This window comes from Musca domestica, unplaced genomic scaffold (assembly GCF_030504385.1).
Source record: "Musca domestica strain aabys unplaced genomic scaffold, Musca_domestica.polishedcontigs.V.1.1 20, whole genome shotgun sequence".
In the NCBI taxonomy this organism is placed as follows: Eukaryota; Metazoa; Arthropoda; class Insecta; order Diptera; family Muscidae; genus Musca; species Musca domestica.
The window spans coordinates 11,225,440-11,249,474 of record NW_026712250.1 but is presented as its reverse complement, the minus strand read 5'-3'; the positions used below and the strand labels follow the sequence as shown (position 1 = coordinate 11,249,474).

The 24,035-nt window shown below is 25.0% G+C and overlaps 1 protein-coding gene across 5 annotated transcripts in view; it reads right to left on the bottom strand.

Annotated features, from left to right (window-relative positions):
• Nucleotides 1-24,035, bottom strand: part of LOC101896435 (serine/threonine-protein phosphatase beta isoform) — a 128,606-nt gene that overhangs the window by 67,186 nt on the left and 37,385 nt on the right. The gene's annotated exons all lie outside the window — the stretch shown is intronic.

Genomic DNA, 24,035 nt, shown 5'->3' with positions numbered 1-24,035 from the left:
TAAACATGGCTTTTCCTTGAAATTTTTCTGCAGAAATTTGTTTTATATATTTTTATTTATTTATTTATTTTTTATTATTTATTTTTATTTATATATTATTTTTTTATTTTTTATTTACTTATTATTTTTTATTTTCTTATTCATATTTAATTATTTATATTTATTTATTTATATATTTTTATAGCTTACTTTTTTTATTTATTTATTTTTACTATTTATTTGTAATAATTTATTTTTATTTATTTATTTTTTATTTACTTATTTTTGCTTATTTATTTTATTATTATTTTTTTTTTATTTATTTATATTAATTTATTTATTATTTATATATATTAATTTATTATTTATTATTATTTTTATTAATGTTTTTATTATTATTTATTATTATTATTATTACGTATTAATATTATTATTATTTATTATTATTTTTTTTTTTGTGATAAAGTTTTTCTCCTTTTCCATTTTTCATGCCAGTCATCAGTTATTTTAAATATATATTTGTCCAAGTAGCCATTAAATGTCAAAGGTTATTGGGTGAAATGGTATCCCAGAACAGAGGATTACACACCCGCATTTATGTTATAAAAATCCTCAAAGAAAAAATTTCCGTTAAAGTGCCACGAAGAAAAAAAGAATATCAAAATTAAGAGAAGAGGGTTTTAAAGTCAATGCCAGCATCTAATCTTATCCCTGATTATCTATGTCTATCGGTCGAAATATTGCTGCTGTTGTTGTTGTTGTGATACCAACAATTAGATACAATGTCAAAATTCATATATGTCTTTTCTAGGGCCAGATTATGTCACAGGCCAGAGAAAATTGCTAAGAGAGAATAGGTGGCAAGCCTTCCACCAGCAGTCATTCAACCAGCCAGCCAGCCCACCAACCACAGCCATGCTTGTGGTCTGTCTAATGCCAGCATATCCACACAGTCTTGGCATGTCCTTAAGCCTTTTACCAAGGCCTCTCACCCCTTCCCCTCCCCGTTTTTCCTATCATCCTCCTCATACCCCTTGGTTATGGCTTCCTTCACACATCCTCAAAGTTTATTCTCATTTAAGTGGATTTACTGCAAAATAATATTACAAGCTGCCAGAGTCTGCAGAATTTTTCACTAAATTTATTTACAGTAATGTATATGTGTATTTCACACATATACACATACATACATAACTGTCTAAGCACATAGAGAATGAAATTTGTAACAGTATTTAGACCACAACCAGAAGAAAACGATAAAGAATCCGAAAAAAAAAACAAAAGAATGATGATGATTAATGGCATCATTTCTTTGGTTTAATTTTTTTTCCTTTTTTTGTGTTTTTCTTTTGCTCCATGAAAATTTCCCAAGAAAACGTGATTAAGTAGAAATAATGTAAGACAAAATTGTTTCATTGTTTGGAAAATTGGTTTTTCTTTCATTTATGGGAGGTGGGGGTTGGGGGGTGAAAAAAAAAATTATTTTCAAGGTAGCCAGGACAGAATGAAAAATGTTATACAGTTAATTGATTTTTGTGTGTTGGGTTCCTAAAAGTATGCCATGGAATTTCAAGTGTCGGGGCATTCGGGGGCGTATGAGCAATGGCGGTATGTATACGTTACGTTAGGTTTTTCACATTTTTATACCCCTAGCCATATGGCTATCATTTGATATGGCCAAAACGTGCCTCATCGAAATAGCTATTTTAGACCCTATTTCTCTATGGACCAAATCCGTTTCAGGACATTTGGAGTCGATCTAGCGAGGTCCGTCCATCCTTCCCTCTGTCTGTCTGGCTTGTGCTCACGATAACTTTCGAAGGGAGTATCCGATTTGGTTCAAACTTGGTACATCGTAATATTGCTGTCAAACTTAGTTCAAGTTCGAAGATGGGCAATATCGGTCCACTTGTTGTGGTACCTCCCCCACAAAAGGTGGGAATTTTCAAAAAAAAAATATTTTTCTGCACAGAAAGAGATAGGATCAACCAATTTTGCTCCAACTTTGCAAATCCTAATATTTGCATCAGTGCTAGGTCTGGTGCGAAAATGGACAATATTGATCAACTCCGACAAGTACCTCCCCCACAAAGGCTCATCATTTTGCATAGTTATAATTCTTATAAAATATGATTTAAAAGTCCGATTATTTTCGAACTTCACACATCAGAATATTTTTAGTAAAACAAGATCTGTTGTGAAAATGGAATTTATCGGCCCACTCCTTCTGGTACCTACACCACAAAGGGTCGAAATTTTGAATATCCATAAAGCTCATAAAACACGAAATTAACATTCGATTCCATTCAGACTTGGCACATCTCAATATTTCCATCCATACAAGATCTGTTATTAAGATGGTATAGCTCGGACCACTCCTTCTGGTACCTCCCCCACAAAGGGTTAAAATTTTGAATAACCAAAACGATTATAGAATCCGAAATAATCAAACGGTTCTCTTCATATTTCGTACATTCCATTGTTTTTACTAACACAAGATCTGCTGTGAAGTCGGAATATATCGGTCCACTCCTTCTGGTACCTCCCCCACAAAGGGTCAAAATTTTGAATATCCCTGAAGCTCATAAAACGCGAAATTAACAGTCAATTCCATTCAGACTTTGCACACCTCAATATTTCCATCAACACAAGATCTGTTATACAGATGGTGGAGATCGGACCATTCCTTCTGGTACCTCCCCCACAAAGGGTCAAAATTTTGAAAAACCAAAACCATTATAAAATTCGAAATAGGCATCCGGTTCTCTACGAATTTCACACATGCTATTAATTTTATTGAATTTTTTTATGTATTTATTCATTTTTTATTTATTTTTATTTTTTTAATTTTTTTGTTATTCATTTATTTATTTATTTTTTTTTAATTTAATTTATTTTTTATTTTTTTTAAATTTAATTTTTTAAATTTATTTTTTTTTTATTTTTTTATATTTCAATTTGTTTTTTTTTTATTTTTTTATATATATATTTTTTATTTTTTTTTATATATATATTTTTAATTTTTTTTATATATTTTTTTATTTTTTTATATATATATTAATTAATTTATTTTTTTTATTTTTCTTAACATAATAATTAATTTTTTATTTATTTAATTAATTTTTAATTATTTTTTTTATTTATTTATTTATTTTTATTTTTTTCAATTTAATTTTTTTTATTTTTATTTGTTTTTCTTATTTTTTTATATATTTTTTATTTTTTTATATATTTTCATTTATTTAATTTTTTATTTTTCTTAATTTATTTTTTTTTATTTATTTATTTTTTTTTATTTATTTTATTCATTTTTTTATTTATTTATTTATTTATTTTTTTTTTCTATGGAAAAACTGTATGCAACAACATTTTTCTCTACGAAAACTTAATTCAACAATAATTTTCCATAAAAATAAACTGCATTTAGCCTAGTCTTATAAGAGAAAATCTCCAGTTTTTGCACCTAAACAGCCTTTACTTCAATTTAATCTTCACTTGCCAAACAATAATTACTCTTATTGCATCTTTACTTACCGCCCAACACCCTTCCCTACCCCCATCCCAACTCACTTCCCCAGCTAATTAATAACACTCCAGTGCCTTTCAAACTTTTAGCCAATAAACTATTTAATTAAGAATCCAGAGCTTGCCAGGAAGATTTCTGTGGCAAACACCAGCAGCATGCATCCCGGCTGATGCATAGCTAAAGGAAAAACTTTTTCCAATATAAAACTAATTAAGGAAATATTGCAGCAGTGTGATTAAAGATTATCCAGGAAACTCTTGAAATAAATTTAAAAATAAATAAATGAAGCATACTTGTGGGCGTTTTTTTTTTAATGCATTCAAAAATAATAAAAATGTAATTCAAATTCCGAAAAGAAACGTATTCCAATTTATTCAAGAGCTCTTCTAATCAAAAAGAATAAACAACAAAATCTATTTATAAACATTTTTGTGTGGCATACCTTTAGGCTGACTGCAAAACCAATAACAATGTATTGGTGGCACACAAATTAAAATCTATTAAAAATATATATGCAAAATATTTACGTAATTGTTTGGTTGCAACAACATATTTTACCTTGTGCAATTTTAATTATTTTGTTGCATATTTTTGGGCTGCAGAGGATTTAGTTGGAATATATATTTAAATAAATGCAGGTTAATTTGGGAACAAAGAATTTCTATTTTTTTCAATTTTTTACAAAGAATTTTTAAATCATATTCTAAAAAAATCCTCATTGAAAATTGGTAAATCACATATTTATATCAGAATTCTGGATAAGAGAAATATTTAGATTTCGCGGGTGATTTGTGAAGAATCGCCAACTTGTTTCCCAAGTTATGACAGATATACGTATTGGAAATTGTAATCTTTTGTGGGTGAGGTACCAGAAGGGGTTGGCAGATATATATCATCTTCGTAACAGACCTTGCGGTAGGAAAAATATTTGGATGTGTGAAATCTGAAGAGAGTTGGATGTTTACTTAGCTTTTTTTTGAGCGTTTTGTTTTTCAAAATCTTGGACCATATGTGGGGAAGGTACTAGAAGAAATGCTGCGTTCTCTACCATCTTTACAACAGATGTCGTGTTGATGGAAATATTGAGATATACCAAATCTGAATGAAATCGGACGTTAATTTCGTGTTTTATGAGCTTCATGTATATTCAAAATTTTGACCCTTCGTAGGGGAGGTACCAGAAGGTGTGGACCGATGTAACCCATATTCCCACCAGATCTTGGGTTGATAAAAATATAATGATGTGAGTAATTTGAAGAGTCCCGGATGCTTATTTCGGATTTTATGATCGTTTTGTTTGTTCAAAGTTTTGACCCTTTGTGGGGAAGGTACCTGAAGGAATGGTCCGATCTCTACCATCTTTATAAGAAATCTTATGTTGATAGAAATACTGAGATGTGCCAAGACTGAATGGAATCGGATGTTAATTTCGCGTTTTATGAGCTTCGTGGATATTCAAAATTTTGACCCTTTGTGGGTGAGGTACCAGAAGGAGTGGACCGATATAACCCACATTCACACCAGATCTTGGGTTGTTAAAAATATTGTGATGTGTGTAATTTGAAGACAATCGGACCCTAACATCACAATTTTACAAGAGTTATAATTATTCCAAAATGTGACCTTTTGTGGGGGAGGTACTTGATGGATTGGACCGATTTTGTCCATTTTCGCACCTGACCTAGCGCTGATGCAAATATTAGAATTCGCAAAGTTTGAGCAAAATCGGATTATCCTTTCTCTTTCTGTGCAGAAATTAATTTTCTTTGAAAATGTTGACATGTTGTGGGGGAGGTGCCAGAAGGAGTGGGCCGCTATTACCCATCTCCAAACTCGATGTAAATTTGATAATAATATTACGGTGTACCAAGTTTGGATCAAATCGGATACTTCCTTCGAGAGTTATCGTGCGCACCAGCCAGCTAAACAGACAGACGGACGGACAGACAGCGCTAGATCAACTCCAAATGTCCTGAAACGGATTTGGTCCAAAGAGACCTAGGTTCTTAAACCGTTAATTCGATAAGGCACGATAGGGGTAGCTAGCCATATGGCTGATGGTATAAAAACTTAGACGAATCGTATTGTCACCCTCCCTCTCCCTTCCTCCCACTCCTTTCCTCTATCTTCCTTCCTCCCTCTCCCTACCTCTCTATCCTCCCTCTCCCTTCCCTTCTCCCTTTGTTCCCCACTCTCCTCCTCAAAATAAAATATCTCTTTTTTACATTACTTCATTTTAATTCCGCTAAATGATTTCGCTGCTTAACACCATGTTTTATGCAAAAGACAGAAAAGCTAAGCACAAAAAGAAGAAAAAACTCTTCGTTTTTTTGCTTTGATATGCAAATTTACACAACGCCTTAATGTAGGCTATTAAAATGTCTGAAAAGCTGAGAGAAGAATAAAAATAAATGAGGAGATGGGAAGTTATTTTGTAATTAAAGATCGGTGAAAACTTTATTAATTAATTTTAATTTCTCTTATTCCTTGTAGCATACTTTTAGGCGAAGACTTTCTCATATTCTAGAAAACTTAGCTAATTTTTCTAGAAAATTTACCATTTTTTCCCTTAATTTTAAAGCCCCCATATCTTGTGAGGGGATGGGAAGTTATTTTGTAATTAAAGATCGGTGTCAATTAAATCCGTTGCACTTATTCCTTGTAGCATACTTTTAGGCAAAGACATTCTCATTTTCTAGAAAATTTATCTAATTTTTCTAGGAAATGTTACCAATTTTCCCTTTACTTTAAAGCTCATCTCTTGTGGTGGACTAATCTAAATCCCTTTAACCATAAAGCTCTTTACAGCGCCAATGTAAAATGTTGTGGGTGTTTGCGGTGACACCAACACGTTTTTCCGATGTTCCAACAATTCCTATGAAAAATCCTGGTTGACACAATGCAGCATGTGGCTTTGAAAAACATGAGCATGAAGCATGTCAGGCATGAATGTAATACGTGTGGTCATGGATATATTTTTGGAACAAATATGAGGGAGGTTGGAAAAAATTAGAGCATATTTTTAGGGGTGGAATAGTGGAATTAAAGAATTTTTAAAGATGGTTTATTAAAAGAACATTTTCTTAGGAACCACCGAGATTTTTTCAATTTTTTTAATTCTTATTTTTTATTATTTTTTTCTAATTTTTATTATTTTTTTTTTTTTTTTGTAATTTTTTATTTATTTATTTATTTTTTTAATTTTGAATCCGAATATTTTTAATTGTCTCAGTGGCCACCTTAGTCTATTTTCAGACGTTTTGGACATTGTTTATTTCTGGAAAATATATTTAGAAACCCCATCTGTGAATTTTTTTCTCTTTTTCCGTTACTTTTTATCTTCTTTTTAATTTCTTTATTTTTTAATTTTTTATTTATTTATTTTTTGTTAATTTTTTATTTATTTTTTTATTTGTAATTTTTTATTTATTTATTTGTAATTTTTTATTTTTTTTTTTAATTTTTAGTTTTTGATTTTTTTTAATTTTAATTTTTTTTTTTAATTTTTATATTTTTTTTTAAATTATATATTTTTATTTATTTTTTTTTTTTTTTTTTTCAGAAAACTTCAATTTAATATTTTTTTAATGTAGAAAATTGTCTTAGGGGCCGTGAAAGCCAAAAACGAAGATTTTCAGGGAGCTCTGGACATTGTTAATTTTTAGAAAAGGTTTTTCGAAACCCCAACTGAGAATTTTTGTCAGATTTTTTATTTTTTTCCCCCATTTTCTTAAATTTTTTATTTTTCTTAAAATTTTTTGGCCACGAATGCCAAAAAAGACGACGACGAAGACCGTGACTGAAAATGTTCCGATTTTTTATTTCCTCTCCTTTTTTTTTTTTTTTTTTTGATACAGAAAACTTCAATTCAGTAATTTTTTTTAATTTAGAAATTTGTCTCAGGATCCACCGGAGCCACAAAAGAGGATTAATTTTTTTTTTTTATTTCAAGAAAATATTTTTAGAAACCCCATCTGATTTTTTTAAAAAAATTTTTTTTTTTTAATTTTATTTTTAAGTTTTTTTATTTTTTTTTTCTAATTTTTATTTTTTTTTTTCTATTTTTTTTTTATTGTATTATTTGTATTTTATATATTATTTGTATTTTTTTCTTGTTGATAGAAAACTTCAATACAAAAAAGTTTTCGTAAGAAATACAATTGTCTCTGAGGTCACCAGGGCCACGAAAGGCGACTTCTCAAGAAATTTTTCTCAAGGGCCAGCTAAGAATTTGGTTTCCAAGACTCTTTTTGTAATTTTTCCAATTTTTATATTCTTTTTTAATATTTTATTTTTATTTTTTATAATTTATTTTAATTGATTTTTTCTTTCTTGTAAATAGAAAACTTCAATGCAACAATGATTTCGTAAGAAAGAACATTGTCTCAGAGGTCAACAGGGTCACGAAAGGAGACTTTTTTAAGAAATTTTTCTCAAGGACCAGCTAAGAATTTGGATTCCAAGACTTCTTTGTTATTTTTTTCAATTTTTTTTTTAATTTTTATTTATTTTTTCCAATTTTTATTTTTTTCAATTTTTATTTTATTTTTTCAATTTTATTTTTTTTTTCAGTTTTTGTTTTTTTTTTAATTTTTTTATTACAGTTTTTTATTAGTTTTTTTTATTACATTTTCAATACAACAGTGAAATTTTCTCCAAGGTCACCAGGGCCACGAAAGAAAAAGATTTTTCTAGAATTTTTTCTCAGGGACCATCTAAGAAATTGGGGTTCAAGATTTTATTTTTTTTTACATTTATTATTTTTTTTACTTGTTTTTTTTTTTTTTTTTTTTGTTAATAGAAAACATCAACAACAATGTGTTTAGGACCAAAAACTATCTCAGAGGGCACTGGGACACCGAATGGAGATTTTTCAAGAGATTTTAGGGAAGTCCATTAGTAGAAATTTTTCTTAGGGACCTGATATGAGAATTTGGTTTCCAAGATTTTTTATATTTTTTCTAGTTTTATTTTATATAATATTGTTTTCAATAGAAAACTTCAGTACAGCAAGGTTTCCTACAGAAAAAAGTCAATTCTTAATTTCAAACCCCGCCTCGTAGCAGCGCACGTCCCCACCGTTAATGCATTCCCCTGTCGTTTGACATATGACACATAACATGGCCAAGTGTTTATGTACAAAAAAAAGGTAAAGGTCAGATGTGCGTGACTGGGTCACATTTCCAGTTACATATATATGTACATATCAACATATTTACATAAATATTTTACATAGGGTAAAACTAATATTTTAATCAAGGCGTGAACATCAGAAGTAGAAGGCAACACATGTACTTTAAAGCCAAAACCAAGGCTTGCGATGTTGATAAAAATTACCAATTTTGGAGGACATAAGCAAGGATTGGAAAAAATTACAATGATTGGAAGGAGTTGCCATAGTGGACTGACAACAGAGTTCTTGTGATTTTTTAATTATTATTTTTTTACTTTTTTAATTTTTCACTTTTTATAAATTTTATTTATATTTTGTTTATTTTTATTCATTATTTTTCCTTTTATAATTTTTCTATTTACAATTTTTTCATTTATTTTTATATTATTTATTTTTTAATTATTACATTTATTTATTATATTTTCTATTTATTTCTATACTATTTTTAATTTATTTATTCTCTCATTTATTATTCCTTTTTTCATTCTTTTATTTTTATATCTAAAGTTTTTTATTATTTATTATTATTTTTCTTATATTTCATTCCGTTTTATATTATTTTTTGCATCATTTTTTATTTATTTATTTTTTCTTACTTTTTAATTATTATTTTTTTATAATTTATTATTTTTTTATAATTCATTATTTTTTTATAATTTTTTTATATATTTTTTTTATTTATTATTTAGTTTGTACTAATTTGTTTATTATTTTTTTATTTGTTTCTTTATTATTGTTTTCGTCATTAAATTTATTTATTGTATTTGTTATTTACTTTTGTTTTATTTTGTTACTTAAATTTTTATTAAGTTTTAATTTCTTTTTTAATTTATTTAATTACTTATTTATTATTTTTTATATTTATTATATTTTATATTTTAATTATTTTTTATTTATTATTTTTATATTTCTATTTATTAGTTAGTATTTTTTATTTGTTATATTTTTATGTTTTAGTCTATTAGTTATATATTATTTTTTAATCAATTTTAATTTATTTAGTTTTTTTTTCATTTAATTTTATTTTTTTGTTATTTATTAATTTTTATTCTTTTTATTTATTATTTTTTATTTTTTTTTTTTTTTTATTTTTGTTATTTATTGTTTTCTTATTTATTAATTATTATTTATTTTTTTATTGCTATTTTTCTTATTTTGGTATTTATATTCTTTTACTTATTAATTTTTTCATTATAATTAATTTTATGAATTCTTTATTTCTTATCTTATTTTTTTATTGCTTTATTTTTTATATTTTAATAATTTTTTTTATTAAAAATATAAAATATTATTTTTTAAATTAGTCATTAAATATCTTTATTTATTATTTTTCAAATATATATATTTTTTGTTGTCTAATTTTCTGGTTAGTAATTTTATTATTTCTTAATTTTTATATACTATTTTTATTTATTAACCTATTTATTTATTTCATTTTTTATTATTTATTTATTTATTTTTTAATTTTATTAATGATTAATTTTTTATTTCATTTACTTATTTATTTTCTTACTATTTATTTAAAAATGTTTGTAATTATTATTTAACATTTTTGAAGCCATTCTTTTTTATTTTTTATTAGTTTATTATTTGTTATTTATTTTTATTATTTTCTTATTATTATTTTTTTATATTATTTTTCGTAATTCATTTGTTTATTAACTAAATTATTATTTTCATTTTTTTTTTCTTATTTTTCTCGTATATTCTTTTTTATGTTTTAATTATTATTATTTTTCTTTATTTTTTATACATTATTTGTTTATGTTTTTTTATTTATAATTCTTTAATTTTTAAGTTATTAATTTTTTTAATTAATTTTTTTAATTATTTTATTACATTATTTGTTTATATTTTTTATTAAAATTCTTTAATTTTTTAGCTATTAACTTTTTTATTTATTTATTATTTATTTTTTTTTGTTTTGAATTGTTAAGTTTTTTTTGTTATAGAATTTTTTATTTATTTTACTTCAATATTTAATTTCATTTATTATTTTATTTAATTATTTTTTTTAATAATTATTATTTTATTTAATTATATTTTTAATAATTATTATTTCATATTTATTTTTTGTATTTTGTTTATTTTTCATTATTATTTTTGTACTTAATAATTTTTTTATTTATTAATTGTCCTTGTTTTTGTTATTTATTTTATTTTAATATTTATTAATTATTTTTTTATTTATTAATATTTCTTGTTTGTTATTATTTTTATTTATTTATTTTTTTTTTTTTGTTCTATTTATTATCTTTTTATATTTTTTATTTATTTATTCTTTTTTATACTTATATATTTTTATATTTTACCTTTTTTTATTTTTAGTTATTTTTTTTAATTTTTTGATTATTTTTTTATTAGTATTTTCTTCTTATTTTTTTTTAATAATAAATATATTGTTATTTATCATTTTTATACAGTACTTTTAATAATTCCTATATATCTTTTCTTATTTATTAACATGTTTATTTTAATTTTTTTTGGTTATTTTTTCTTGTTTAATTTAGTAATTTTTTACAGTTTTTAGTTATTTTTTTATTTGTTACTTTTTTATTTTTTTTTTTCATTTATTATTATTTTATTTAATTTTTTTAGTTAAAATTTTTTAATACTTTTTTTATTTATAATTTTATGTTTTATATTTTTTTATTTATTAATATCTTATTATTTGCTTTCTTAATTTATTCATTTATTCACCTTCGATTTGAACTTTAAGCCCCTTCGTGTTTTGTAACCATAAATCACAGATTTGTATATCCCCTTAAAGTAAACGCTATTTTTCCCCACTCCTAAAAGTATGCCAGATTTTCTTGGGTCATTTATTTGCAGGCTTGTTCATTATTCAAACTCTTGTGAGAGCGAAAAGAAAATAATTTATAAATTATTAATGAACAACCAAAAAGGAATAACAAACAGTCCTGCCGGGTTATTTATAACCCCAGCACGGAATGTATAAATTTTTAAAGGCTACTTTTAGGTGCTGTGTGACAAATGGTCAATAGAAACAGAATAACATATGGTCACATGTTTTGCCTTGCAATCAGTCTTTGTTTTTTGCAAAAAAAAAAATCTAGAAATTCCTTTAAACACCAAATTATCGAAATTCATTGCCTATTTTTAGGCATCGAAAAATTTTATTTGTTTTAATATTCCATTTATTTTAAGATTTCTGTGCAGGTGTGAAAATAACTAGAATATAAAACAATTACTTTTACCTAGTATCGTCATTCCCTCTTATTATTTTGTTTTTTTTTTTTTCATTGCCTATTTTTAGGCACCCAAAAAATATAATTTCTTTTAATATTCCATTTATTTTTCGATTCCCGTCCAGGTGTGAAAATAAAATGTTAAAAAATTACTTTCACCCAGTTTCGTTGTAATTTCCTTCCACTTTTTTTTTTGGGGTAGTTTTTTTTTCTTGTCCTCCACTTTTTTTCATTGCATGCTTTTCGGAAATTTCCAACTTTAGTTTGCCGGAATCCGACAGCAATTCATGCCTTAATGTTGTTTCTTAAAGTTTTGCTTTTTTCTTTACGACTCAAGTGTCTTAATATTGTGTCAAGTGCAGTAAATTGTTGAAGTTTTCGTTCAGTTCAGTTCAGATTTTCGAAATTTGAACTGGAAAACAAAAACTATTCGGCTTCAGTGATTTAGCGGCAAGGGGAGGAGCTGAAATGGTGTTAAGTTGTGGCAAATTTTCAAGGTATTAAGGTGAGAAGTTTATTAAAAGAAAACTGGAAATTTGCTGTGGCATACTTTTAGGAGCGACATTTTTGTATCGAAAAACTTTACATTTTTGGAGAATTAATTTTTTACATTTCTAATTTCAAATTTCTATTCTAAAATCCATAAAAATATAATTAGAAAAAAAAAATAAATGATTTCAGCCTAGAAGTATGCAACAAAATCCACGTTTACTTTCAAAATAATTTTATTCCTCCAATAACTTCTTTAAAGGTGTAAAAATCATCCAAAGAACACATGTTCCGGGCATTTCACAAAACTACCTCACCCCCACAACCACCACACCTAAAAGTATGCCACAAAAATATTTTCACAAATTATAAAAAGAAGAAGTACAGTTGCGAACAATTTCCCTTTCTATCTACCATTTTCCATATTGTTTTTTTGTTTTCTTTTTGCAAAATGCCCGTTGGCATTTCACATGACATTTACACAGCAAAAATAATAAAATTAAATGCAGCCCAAAGCTTAAAACCCAGTAAAGAGGCAAAGTGTGTGAGAGGGAGAGAGAGCGAGAGAGTGGAAGACGGGAGCAAGTGACGAAGACCAGCACCGACAAGTTGATGACTAACCATTACCTACCTGCCTATGGCGGTCACTGTGTCATTTCCCTTCGCCAAACGGCTCAAGTTAAGCAATGGGAACGCAAAAATGTGTGGATAAAAATAAAATTGCTTGTAACGCTGCAACAACAATTAGAAGAGCAACAAAGTATTTTTTCAGAGTTTTAAGGTTAGTCCCAAACGTAGCGCCTGAATGTATGCCACAGTGACAAATTACATAGTAAAAATGTCATTTTAAAAGGACTGACAAGCCAATAACGGCGGTGTTCTGGGGAATATATTTTTAAAAAAGGATTTGAGGATTTTTTTAAGGTCATATTTTTTTCAAGGACGAAATGTGGATTTTGGAGGACATTTTCTCAAGGATCTAAGGTGGAATTTTTATTGTTATTTTTAAATTTTATTTATTTACTTTCTCTTACTTTTTGTAGAAAAGTTTTAGTAATTATTTTTTATTTTTGCAGCAATTATTTTTTTATTTTGTTTATTTTTTATTTATTCATTTTTGTATTTATTAGTTCTATTTTTATTAATTATTTTTTTTTTTTTGTTTATCAATTTTATAAATTAGCTAATTATTTATTTATTTATCTTTCTTATTTATTTATTATTTTTATCTATTAAATTTTTATTTATTTATTAAATTTTTATTTATGATTTATTTATTTATCTTTCTTAGTTTTTATTAATAAAATATTTTTTTTATTATTATTTTTAATTCATTATTTTTATCTATTAATTTTTTATTTATTAAAATTTTATTTAAATTTGTTTATGCATATGATTTGTTTTTTATTTTTATTTTATCATTTATTATTTTAATCATTTAATTAATTGCTATTTTTTATTAATTAATTTTAATTTATTAAATTTTAATTTTCCTTAAGAACCAAATGTGATTTTTTTTTATTTTTTAATTTTTATATATTTATTTTTTTTTTCTTGCTTTCCATTTCAATGTTTTAGTTTTTAATTATTTTTGTTATTATTTTTTTAATTAATTATGTTTGTTATTATTTTTTTTAATTAATTATTTTTTACTAATCTTTAGTAGTTTTTATTAATAAAGTCTTTATTTACTATTTTTAATTTATTATTTTTTATTCATTATTATTTATTCATTATTTTTTATTCATTATTTTTTATTCATTATTTTTTATTTATTAATTTTGTATACCTATGATTTGTTTATTTTTGATGTATTTTAACATTAATTATTTTATTTATTTAGTTAATTAGTTGTTTTTCCTTTTTCAATAATTACTTCTAATTTATTAAATTTATTTTGTTTTATTATTTTCAAGGACCGAACGTGGATTTTTTTATTTTTTACATTTTATTTATTTGTTTTTTTTTTTCTTACTTGTTATTTATAAATTCTAGTATTTATTATTTTTTATTCTTGTGACCATTATTTATTATTTTTTTAATAATTATATTATTTAAATAAGTTTTATTTAATAATTATATTAATTAATATTTTTTTAATATTTATTTTAATTAATAAATGAATTTTTTTAGTTATTATTTTCTTATATTTTTAATAAAATATTTATTGATTTTTTTCGTTTATTATATTTTTTTTATTTTCTTATTTATTAATTTGTTTGTTCATTAAATTTTTAAAAGGTAATGAATTCATTATTATTTTTTGTCTCATACTTTTATTTTATACTTATGATTTTTCCCTTTTTCGTTTATCTTTTCATTTATTATTTTATTTATTTATTTATTTATTTTTGCAATAAATAATATTTAATTATTAAATTATTTTATTTCATTACATATTTTTTTTTTTTTTTTGTTTATTTATTTACAATTTTAATTTAGCTATTATTTTTCTTTTGTTAGTTATTTTTATACACATTTTTACTTCCTTTTTTATTTATTTTATTATTGTTAATATTAAATATTTACTATTTTTTATTTATAACTTTTTATTTATTATTTTCTTGTTTATTTTTTTTTTTTTTTTGTTTATTACATTTTTAAATAGCACTAAATATAATTTTTATTTTTTTGCTATTCATAATTATTTTTTTTTTATTCATAATTGTACATACTTAGGCTTTTTTATTTTTTACTTTTTTATATTTTCATTTACTATTTTATTAATTTATTTATTTTTTTATTTAATAATCGTTCTAATTTTTAATAATTAATATTTTGTTTATTTATTTTGTGTTGTATTTTATATATAACTTTTTATATTTCTTTGTTTATTTTTTTTATAATTTTTATTCATTAATAGTTTTTTATTTATAATTTTTTTTATTTATGATTTTTTTTCCTTTTTTATTTATTTTTGTTTTTCATCTATTAATTTAGTATTTTTTATAATTAACTTTTTTATTTATTTTGTTTTTAGTTTTATATTTAAATTATTTTTCATAATTATTTTATTTCTTTGTTTATTTTTTTATTTATTAACTTTATTATTAATTTTTTTTTTTGCTAATTATTCTTAAGAATTTTATTAATTATTCTTATGAATTTTTACGAATATTATTCCCAAGACCGGAATGTGGATTTTTTAAGAACATATTCGCAGGACGAAATGTGGACTTTGAAAATATTTCTACAAGGACCAAACGTGGATTTTCAAAAAAATTTTAAGGGTTTTAAGATTATTATTTGTTTGTTTTTATCTATTTATTTTTATTTATTTATTTTTATTTATTTATTTTTATTTATTTAATTTTATTTATTTATTTATTTTTATTTATTTAATTTTATTTATTATTTATTTATTTATTTTTATTTATTTATTTTTATTTATTTATTTATTTTTATTTATTTTTATTATTTATTTATTTACTTTTTTTTTTTTTTGAAGGACAAAATTTCGATTTTTTTACAATATTTCCTTAAAGACCAAACGTGGATTTTTAAGAAAATTTTAAGGGTTTTAACGTTATTATTATTTATTTATTTTATTTTATTTATTTATTTATTTTTATTTTATTTATTTTTTTTATTTATTTTATTTTTTTATTTATTTATTTTTTTTTTTTTTGAAGGACAAAATTTCGATTTTTTACAATATTTCCTTAAGGACCAAATGTGGATTATGAGGCTTATTTTCTCAGGAGCAAATGTGGATTTTTTTTAGAAATTTTCCAACGACCAACAGAGCCTCAAACATGGATTCTATGAGAATATTTTCCCAAGGCCGGAATGTGGATTTTTTAAGAATACTTTCGTAGGACGAAATGTGGATTTTTTCGAGGTTCACCAAATTGAATTTATTTATGAATAGTTTCTTAGGAACGAAAGAACATGGGACAGGTGGAGCGATATAAGGCACGGCTTACCGCTCAAGATTGTACTCAGAGAAAATTTTGAGAAAATTTTTATTCAATTTTCATTTAATTTCATTTAAATTAATTTAAATTTAGTTAAAATTTAGGTTTATTATAATTAATTTACTTTTAATTTTTTTTTTTTAATTTAATATCAATTGTTGAACTCTTTATAATTATTTTTTGTAACATTTTTTAGAATTAAAAAAAAACACAAGAAAAAAGAAACAAAATTTTAATTGCAAGCCATTCAAGGTCATTTAAATGAAAACAACATTTAAAACATAATTAAATATAAAATCAAAACAATTAATTATAAAAACTACGCAGCCTATTTTTTTAGGAATTAAAAAAAATAATTAAAAAAAATAAAAAAAAATTAAATTTAAACCATTCAAGGTCATCCATATCCCCCCTTTAAAAACTAAAACGCCATCATTAATTTTAAAATCACAACAATTAATTATAAAAAAAACTACGCAGCCTAAATGTAGGCAACACGATGTGTAATAAATTTTTAATGCCAATGAATTGTGGCTACATTCGCAAAAAACAACAACAACATGTAAACGTTTTATAAAAAACCAACACAGGGTCCATAAAAGGCCAATTAAATGGCGTATAAAAGAAACAAAACAAGAAAAAACAAAGCGAGCCTAAAAGTAGGCAAATATAATTTAATTGCTTATTAAACACATGCAGCACAAGCGCAATTTAATCGGCTTCTATTTACCATTTAATGTTTATTTAATGAAATACAATCCTATTGTTGTTGATTTAGAGAAATTGAACAATGAGAGAAAATTTTCGGTTTTTGCAGCGGCTGAATGTAGGCAACAAAAAATGTATTTGCATAACAGAATTGACAACAAAAATTTGTCATTGGATCTGTTTTTCCATTTTGTTGACATTGATGATTTTGAAAAATAAATAGAAATATTTTTGGGGGCTTAAAATTTCCTGGAATCACAATTCGTGTTGTATTTCCGTTTGCGACAGATTTGCCTTTTGCTGGGAATTTTTCCAGAATTAAGGCATCGTTTCAATTTTGACAACTCGGAAGAGGGAAAATTTCAAAGTAAAATGTATGGCAATTAAAATATTTCTACTCTCTTACTACAAAGAGTGTCATCAATTGGAAAAAATGACACGTTTGAAAATATTTTCTTGGAAATGCAAACGGCAGCCTAAAAGTATGTGACGACCAAAAAGAGACAAATAGTTGAAATACCTTTCATTTTTGATATAAATTTAAGACCATTGAATATGAGAAAAATATTTTATATAAATTATTTCGACTCTTTAGGACTTTTTTTAACCTTAAATTTCCAAAAAAAAAAAAAAAAAAAAAAAAAAAAAAAAAAAAAAAAAAAAAACCGGCGCCTAAAAGTATACCCCCTCACAAATTTATCTGCACGTCATTCCCAATAAACTTCAAATATAACCAAAAGCAAATGATATCACATTTCACGTGTTTCGTTCCCTACCCCTTCCCTCCCTCCACAAACCGCAATCTTTATGACAGATTGGTTTTATTACCAATCATTACCATCTTTTAGGAACTCATTATCCGTAATAGCTTTTCAATTCGAAGGCAAGCCGAGCCCATTATTTTTTCCCAATTTTTGTTTTTTTTTTTTTTTTGGTTTCTCTGTAAAAGTTATTTCAAGAAACTTCAACACGCCATCATCGCTATTGATAAAAAAATAACAAATAAAAAAATGTCTTCAATAACTTGCCCGTATTTATTGATAAGATGCAGTAGAAGAAAAAGAAGAAGAAAGCACTTCATAGACATGAAGGTAAATAACTGAGGTCTTGATTAGAATTTGATTGTTTTGGCAAAAGACATGAAAATGGTGATGTCAAGATTGCCGGGAAGTGACACACACAACTTGGCACAGTGAAAGTATAAGAAAAATTATTTGAAAAAAACAAATTATCCGAATATTCGGATAATTTTTTTCTATAGAAAAATGTATACGAATAAATTTTTTTCTTTAGAAAAATGTATCCGGATAATTTTTTTCTGTAGAAATATGTATCCGGATAAATTTTTTCCTATGGAAAATTTTATCCGGATAAAATTTTTCTATTTATACGGATAAATTTTTCTATAGAAGAAAATTATGCGGATAACATTTTCTATAGAAAAATTTTATCCTGATAAAATTTTCCATAGGAAAAAATTTATCCGGATACATATTTCTACAGAAAAAAATTATCCGGATACATTTTTCTTAAGAACAAAATGTATTCGGATACATTTTTCTATAGAAGAAAATTATCCGAATATTCGGTATACATTTTTCTATGGAAAAATGTTATCCGGATAAATTTTTTTTCTATAGAAAAATGTTATCCGGATAAATTTTTTTTCTATAGAAAAATGTTATCCGGATAAATTTTTTTCTATAGAAAAATTTTATCCGGATAAATTTTTTTTCTATAGAAAAATGTTATCCGGATAAATTTTTTTTCTATAGAAAAATGTTATCCGGATAAATTTTTTTTCTATAGAAAAATGTTATCCGGATAAATTTTTTTTCTATAGAAAAATGTTATCCGGATAAATTTTTTTTCTATAGAAAAATGTTATCCGGATAAATTTTTTTTCTATAGAAAAATGTTATCCGGATAAATTTTTTTTCTATAGAAAAATGTTATCCGGATAAATTTTTTCCTATAGAAAAATGTTATCCGGATAAATTTTTTCCTATAGAAAATTTTATCCGGATAAATTTTTTCCTATGGAAAATGTTATCCGGATAAATTTTTTTATTTGGATAAATTGGATAAATTTTTTCCTATGGAAAATGTTATCCGGATAAATTTTTTTCCATAGAAAAATGTTATCCGGATAAATTTTTTTCTACAGAAAATGTTATCCGGATAAATTTTTTCCTATAGAAAATTTTATCCGCATAAATTTTTTCCTATAGAAAAATGTTATCCGGATAAATTTTTTCCTATACAAAAATGTATCCGGAAGAATTTTTTTCTATGGAAAATTTCTATAGAAAATATATAGAAAAATGTATCCGGATAACATTTTTTCTATAGAAAAATGTATCCGGATAACATTTTTTCTATAGAAAAATGTATCCGGATAACATTTTTTCTATAGAAAAATGTATCCGGATAACATTTTTTCTATAGAAAAATGTATCCGGATAACATTTTTTCTATAGAAAAATGTATCCGGATAACATTTTTTCTATAGAAAAATGTATCCGGATAACATTTTTCTACTGCAAAAAAATTTATCCGGATAACATTTTTCTACAGCAAAAAAATTTATCCGGATAACATTTTTCGATAGGAAAAAATTTGTCCGGATAACATTTTTCTATAGAAAAAAAATTTATCCGGATAACATTTTTCTATAGAAAAAAAATTTATCCGGATAACATTTTTCTATAGAAAAAAAATTTATCCGGATAACATTTTTCTATAGAAAAAAAATTTATCCGGATAACATTTTTCTATAGAAAAAAATTTATCCGGATAACATTTTTCTATAGAAAAAAAATTTATCCGGATAACATTTTTCTATAGAAAAAAAATTTATCCGGATAACATTTTTCTATAGAAAAAAAATTTATCCGGATAACATTTTTCTATAGAAAAAAAATTTATCCGGATAACATTTTTCTATAGAAAAAAAATTTATCCGGATAACATTTTTCTATAGAAAAAAAATTTATCCGGATAACATTTTTCTATAGAAAAAAAATTTATCCGGATAACATTTTCTATAGAAAAAAATTTATCCGGATAACATTTTCTATAGAAAAAAATTTATCCGGATAACATTTTCTATAGAAAAAAAATTATCCGGATAATATTTTCTATAGAAAAAATTTATCTGGATAACATTTTCTACAGAAAAAAATTTATCCGGATAACATTTTCTATAGAAAAAAATTTATCCGGATAACATTTTTCGATAGAAAAAAATTTATCCGGATAACATTTTTCGATAGAAAAAAATTTATCCGGATAACATTTTTCGATAGAAAAAAATTTATCCGGATAACATTTTTCGATAGGAAAAAATTTATCCGGATAAAATTTACTGTCCGGATAAATTTTTTCTAAAGGAAAATCTACTTGGAATATTTTTTTCTAAAGAAATATGTACCCGGATAATTTTTTTCTAAAAAAAAATTATCCGGATATATGTTTCTATAGAAAAATTTATCCGGATATATTTTTTCTATAGAAAAAATTTGTCCGTATATCATTTTCTATAGAAAAAAATTTATCCGGATACAGTTTTCTATAGAAAAAAAATTAAAAATTATTTCGATAAATATTTCTTTAAAAAAAATTTCCGAATATTTTTTCTATAGAAAAACTTTGTTATTTTTCTTTAATTTGTGGAAATTGCGTGACATTGTCTTCGTGTTTGAGGGTCGCATAACCTTGCCTTCCTAGAACAAAGGAAGGTGGAAAGGGAAACGGCAATTCAAACATCACGTGCCTGAGAGTGGGTGGGTAATCACAACAAAGGCCGATAGCGGTGTTAATGATGGCATGATGATGTTAGATTTGTCTGCTTCTTCTTCTTCGTGGAAAAACATGATTATGACTTCATGACAGCGGCAATGACTTGCTGACTACCAGGGGGCCTCTTCTTGGCCCTTCACGTGTTTTCTCTGAGGAACTTTAAAAAATGGAGGGTAGGTTCTTTAGGCTTTTTTAAGGCATAAAATTTTCATTAAAGAAATCATTTTTTCGGAAAATTACACAACGCAAACCTTCACACGCCTTTCGTAATATCCAATTACAACATTTTCAATTAATTGAACATGGAAGGAAAGGAAAGAGAATTCATTTCAACATGTATGTAGAACATGTCCGACACCACACACAAATATTTATTTTATAGATAAAAAAAATAAAAAAAACACAAATTGTTATAAAAAAAATTTGTACAACAGCAGAATGCCTTGTTACGATTTTGCACAATCTTGTTTGTTTTTTTTTTCTGTTCGCTCCCAAGCGATAAGAGCTTTGGCTTGATGACAATTAATTATTATAAAATATTTTACAATATTTATAGGGACAATTCGGGGTTGGGGTGGGGGGAAGTGCTTGTTAGGAAGCTAGGTGTTTGATGGATGTCTGAAATGCCGCCAATATTACATATATCAGAGGGGCGCACAGAATACACAACAACCACGACAATACGAAACTGAAATGCTAGCCCTGCATTCCTGACCACAATTCGATGTCGAATGGGTTAGAACCTCTGCTGACATTGAACTGTTGGGCAAAGAGATAGGAGGGGTAGTGGGTGTCATCATCACCATTAAACCACACCACATCATCTTTGACGGAAGTACCGGAACAGATAAATACGATACACTTTTGTTTTGAGATTCTAACAATGAAATGTGGTAAAGAGATAAGGAATGTGTTTTATAGTAATTACAGCAACAACAATGACAACAACGGCAACATGAATGATATAAGACAACGACAAAAAACAACAAAGATAAACATTGTTGCTATTTCCAAGTACAGTACGGTAGTATACAGATGGGGATATATTCTTCCTAGAAAACGATATTCGGATAATTTTTTCCTATCGAAAAATGTTATCCGGATAAATTTTTTCTATAAAAACTGTTATATTTATCCGGATAACATTTTCTATAGAATAAAATTTATCCGGATAACATAGAAAATGTTATTCGGATAAATTTTTTTCCATAGAAAATATTATCCGGATAAATATTTTCCTATCGAAAAATGTTATCCGGATAACATTTTCTATGGAAAAAAATTATCCGGATAATATTTTCTATGGAAAAAAATGTATCCGAATAATATTATCTATGGAAAAAAATTATCCGGATAACATTTTCTATGGAAAAAATTTATCCGCATAACATTTTCTATAGGAAAAAATTTATCCGCATAACATTTTCTATAAGAAAAAAATTTATCCGGATAACATTTTTGATAGGAAAAAATTTATCCGGATAACATTTTTCTATAGGAAAAAATTTATCCGGATAACATTTTTCTATAGGAAAAAATTTATCCGGATAAATCTCTTCCTATCGAAAAATGTTATCCGGATAAATCTTTTCCTATCGAAAAATGTTATCCGGATAAATTTTTTCCTATCGAAAAATGTTATCCGGATAATTTTTTTCCTATCGAAAAATGTTATCCGGATAAATTTTTTCCTATAGAAAATGTTATCCGGATAAATTTTTTCCTACAGAAAAATGTTATCCGGATAAATTTTTTCCCTATAGAAAATGTTATCCGGATAAATTTTTTCCCTATAGAAAATGTTATCCGGATAAATTTTTTCCCTATAGAAAATGTTATCCGGATAAATTTTTTCCCTATAGAAAATGTTATCCGGATAAATTTTTTCCCTATAGAAAATGTTATCCGGATAAATTTTTTCCCTATAGAAAATGTTATCCGGATAAATTTTTTCCCTATAGAAAATGTTATCCGGATAAATTTTTTCCCTATAGAAAATGTTATCCGGATAAATTTTTTTTCTATGGAAAAATGTATCCAGAAAAAATTTTTCTATAGAAAAATGTTATCCGGATAAATTTTTTCTATAGAAAATGTTATCCGGATAAACTTTTTCTATAGAAAATGTTATCCGGATAAATTTTTTCTATAGAAAATGTTGTCCGGATAATTTTTTTCTATAGAAAATGTTGTCCGGATAAATTTTTTCTATAGAAAATGTTGTCCGGATAAATTTTTTCTATAGAAAATGTTATCCGGATATATTTTTTCAATGGAAAATGTTATCCGGAAAAAGTTTTTCAATGGAAAATATTATCCGGATACATTTTTTTCTATGGAAAATTTTATCCGGATAATTTTTTTCTATGAAAAATTTTATCCGGATATTTTTTTTCTATGGAAAATTTTATCCGGATAATTTTTTTTCTATAGAAAATGTTTTCCGGATAATTTTTTTTCTACAGAAAATGTTATCCGGATAAATTTTTTCAATGGAAAATATTATCCGGATAAATTTTTTCAATGGAAAATATTATCCGGATAAATTTTTTCAATGGAAAATGTTATCCGGATAATTTTTTTCCTATAGAAAATATTATCCGGATAAAGTTTTTATATCCGGATAAATTATTTCTAAATAAAATGTTATTCGGATAAATTTTTTTCCTATAGAAAAATGTTATCCGGATATTTTTTTCTATTTTTTTCTAAAATTCTACCATAATCTACAACAACGAGTACACGGTAGACAGACGAAATGTGCGGATGATTGGTTGTGTGCTTTACAATTTGTTCTCTGTAAATTTCAAAACGAAATGTATACAACTTCAGTAGCCATCAGTTCGATATGTACATAGGTATGTATCTACGTTTGTATAGATGTAAAAAAAAATGGAAAATGTAGAATAAATATCCAATGGCACAGAGGTGTTGAGCAGAGACACTTAGTGCACTATAAAGGGAATTATATTGGGGGCTGGAAGGCCAGGAAGAACTTGAAAGGTCCTTCCAACACCCAGACATAGCGATATACACAAAGGGGGCGAGGGGAGGAGACAAAGAGAGCTGGCTGATACTCTTGGCCATCTCTTGGTGAAATTACAAATATTTATTTTGTGTTTTTTTTTTCTGGTGAGGAGGACATTGAAATTATATTACAACAAAATGATTTACACGAGAAGTAGGAGAGAAGAAGTGGAATAAATAATTGTTTTTTTGGAAATAAAAGGAAG